Source organism: Dreissena polymorpha, chromosome 8 (genome assembly GCF_020536995.1).
Source record: "Dreissena polymorpha isolate Duluth1 chromosome 8, UMN_Dpol_1.0, whole genome shotgun sequence".
Taxonomy (NCBI): domain Eukaryota; kingdom Metazoa; phylum Mollusca; class Bivalvia; order Myida; family Dreissenidae; genus Dreissena; species Dreissena polymorpha.
In genome coordinates, this window is record NC_068362.1 from 58,634,788 (window position 1) to 58,638,501 (window position 3,714).

A 3,714-nucleotide genomic window follows, 5' to 3' on the forward strand; every position below is an offset into this window, starting at 1 on the left:
GTTGAATTTAATGGTAAAATATTTAAACACACTATTGGCGTTCCTATGGGTACTATTTGTGCGCCACTTATAGCTGACCTTTTTTTATATTGTTATGAAAGCGAATTTATGTTAGAATTATCTAAAACTAAGCAAGTAGATTTGATTAATTGTTTTAACCTTACTAGTAGGTACATTGGTGACATACTTAATTTAGATTATCCATTATTTGAACAATATATAGAGGATATTTGTTGGTTTCGGTAGCATATCGAATTTAATTCACGAGTGATCATAGAAATTTATATTTTCACGAGTGGCGTAGCCACGAGTGAAAATATTTTTTTCTATGATCACGAGTGAATTAAATTCGATATGCTACCGAAACCAACAAATTTTCTTTTTATTTTATGCTTATTTTTGTAGTTTTGTTAATTTTCCGAATTTGCCTCATTAAGTTTCCCCGTGGGGTGCCTCAATTTTTAGAACGCACACAGAACTTACTACACAAGAAAATAGTTCACATCTGTAAAAAGTGTATTACTATTAAAATCAATGTTTTATTCAACATATATCTTTTTCATACTTTATACATTCAATATTATTACAAACAATAGTTTAATTTAAATTATTATGAAATTAATAGTGTTGCATATACTGGCGTAGTAATTTGTGTATTCAACTGATCTCAAAGTTACGAAAGTGCTCGCCATGTTGAACAACACTTTTACGACTTGCTGGATTAATAACACATAACTGGATTAAACTAGGAACGCAAACATATTTCAACAGTGTTTTTGTGCTAAATGGTTTCGATATCAATCACTGTCACTCTCTGCAATAAGACGGATTCGCTTGTAGTGTCGCTGTACAGGGGAATCTGCGGTTACCGCCGGTGTAACTGTACGGGATGGAGATTGCCTCTGGTGATTGACTACGTTCTGTGTCTGGGAAAGGCCCATGTAAGATTCAGAGTTGTGAAAATTAAATGTTACATTGCCCTGGAAATGTGAGTTGACAAAAAATCCTCGGGCCATCGGAAAATCACTTGATGCAGGTGTGGCTGACGCAGTGGCAGTGGCTGTGCGGTTGTGCTTTTCAACTGACTGGTTTGAATGAGAAAGTATTTTTGAAATATTTTTTGACTGTTCCTTGTTCAAACTGCTGTAATTATTTAAGCTGTTAATATTTCTGTGCCCTGAAATCTGTATTATTTGATGAGCAGGAACATTCTCGTCATTCAGCTTCTGAATCAAGTGCTTTCTTGCACTGAAAAATGTTTATATCTATGGTAAAAATAAAATCAATATTCAACGGTACACATGACATATTACATAAGATATAAGTTGTAATTGTTTTGTGTGCTCTTGAAACACTTCAATAAATACATGGTGGTCTGTCAAGTACTGGATGTAATGGAACCGGAAAGTAGAGGAATAGTACTAGTCGAGTACAGGAGATTTTATGAATTAAAATTTTGAGTGTTGTAGCATGAAAATTGGACAAACAACACCTATTTAATAAATGGGAGGTAAGTGATTTTTATTATATATTTTAGTCTTGTTATGAAAGTAGTGTATATAATATGGGGTTTTGACCTGTATGGGGTGATTCTTGGCTCTTGAATACCAGCATCTGTTTTCATCTCGGTCATTATGCTGTATAGCTTGTTTATTCCCATGGCAGACTTCCTGAACCAGCATTGCTGTGTCTTGTTGCCAGGAGTTAAGAAGAAGGGGCTGTCTTCTGTCATCATGTCAACAGGGCGTTTGTCGGCATATAGCTTGTAGAGATGCACCGGATCTCTGTCAGGTTGTTCGGGAACTGCATATGCCCGTGGCTTGACTTTCCTATGAATAGTTAAAATGTGTGTTGCATTAAATGTTTTGTTTAAATTAAATACTATTCCACCAAAAGTGAAGTCTACTGTATATTAATAATACAAATAAGAATTATATTGTAAAAAAAGGTCTATAAATTCACTTGTGATAATAGAAAATATATATTTTCAATTGTGGCTTCGCCACTCGTAAAAATAATAATTTCTATGATCACTCGTGAAATAAAATCGATATTCTACCTTAACCAACAAATATCCTCCATGTTTGTATTATTTTTACTAAAGAAAAATTCCATTTAAATATTTTATAAACAGTACCAGTTTTTATATAAATAAAAAATTATCAATTCAGATTTGTGTACAAATATATTAAAGTAGGAAAATCACCTTATATCCCTAGGATTTTCACCAGTACGGGTTTTTGTCTGACGCTCAGTGTCGAAGGTGATGAATTCTTCACCAGTTTCAAAATCGATTCCAAGGCTGACATCACCCCAGCATAGGGTGTGAATTTCCTTGCCGGTTCTCATCCCAAAATGGGTTGTACATATAAGCCACAGTGAGTGTAATAGAGCTCTTGGGCTTGATTCTCCCAGAGTTTTAGCTGCGTACATAGCTTCAATATGTTCATTTGTTAATGCCTGGGCTTGATGCGGTTTATTTCCATAACCTTCTTTTTTCAGAGCTTTTTGTTTACTTTTTAATACTTCCCTCACTTTGGCAAATTCAGGGTCATTTATCAAAGAGTGCTTGTAGTTCATGTGCCTTAAATGCCTGTCGATTGAGCTTAAAAATGCCCTCAAAGATGTGGGTTCATACTCTGATCCATCTTTTTTAGTCACACCCAACAAAAACTCGCAGACCAGAGGGTTCAATTCATGAGGAGGTATAGTTTCAATATTTCTTGCCTCATTTTTGTGACTTTTTAGGAAAGTTTTGAAAAGTCTGATGTCATTGTCGGTTTTCTTTTTTGTATTTAAATTTTCGTTTTCAAGCAGAAAGCTATCCACACTTACAGATCTGAAATTCCTTGTTGGTGTTGATGTTGGGTTTTGTTCTTTTTCTTCCTGTGCTGTGTTGATGCTGTTACCAGTGGATGTGGGGCTGATGTTGCTGCTCCTGCTGTTGGTGCTGCTGATGTTATTTCTTGTGATTTTGAAGCGCTGTCATCATCTTGTTCATTTATTTCATTAAAAAAGTCATCAAAGTCAAAGATACTTGAGAAAAGAAGATTTATTTCATTGTTTTCCAATTCATCCATTGCTGTTAAAGAGTTAAGCAGCAGACGAAATAATTATGTTTAAGGGAGGTAAATGTGTGTTTCAGGTTCAAGTAGACTAGTCTCCCTTGAATGAAAATTGCAATTGAGGCTCACCATGGGGTTATTGGGGAAGTAGTTCCAGTATCTAACTGAAACAGTGAAAAATAACGATATTTTTCACTGTTATGTTTCACTGTTTGAAACAGTGAAATACCACTTTTATTTCACTGATATTTCTCTATAAACCACCGGAAAGCATAAAATAAATTCACAATATCTACCCAAAAGAACTAGTCTTAAATAGATCGTGTATATCCAATACAGACGCTGCGTATTTAGACTTACATTTAACTATTAATAATAATTTGATCAAAACTAGTTTATACGACAAACGGGACGATTTTAACTTTGAAATTGTAAATTTTCCGTTTCTAGATGGCAACATCCCTAAAGGACCTTTCTATGGTATTTACATTTCGCAGTTGGTACGTTATGCCAGAGCATGTTCGTGTATTAAAGATTTTAATGATCGTAATCTAATATTAACTAAAAAATTGCTAAAACAAGGCTTTTTGTATCATAACCTAAGAAATAAATTTGCTAGATTTTACTCTAAGTATTGTGATTTAATTTC

At 34.1% G+C, this 3,714-nt stretch overlaps 1 long non-coding RNA gene across 1 annotated transcript; it reads left to right on the forward strand.

Annotated features, from left to right (window-relative positions):
• Positions 1–276: 276 nt before the first annotated feature.
• Positions 277–2,752, forward strand: LOC127843209 (uncharacterized). Its single transcript, XR_008032131.1, has 2 exons — positions 277–1,846; positions 2,220–2,752. It is a non-coding gene; the product is annotated as an uncharacterized LOC127843209 (long non-coding RNA).
• Positions 2,753–3,714: the final 962 nt, after the last annotated feature.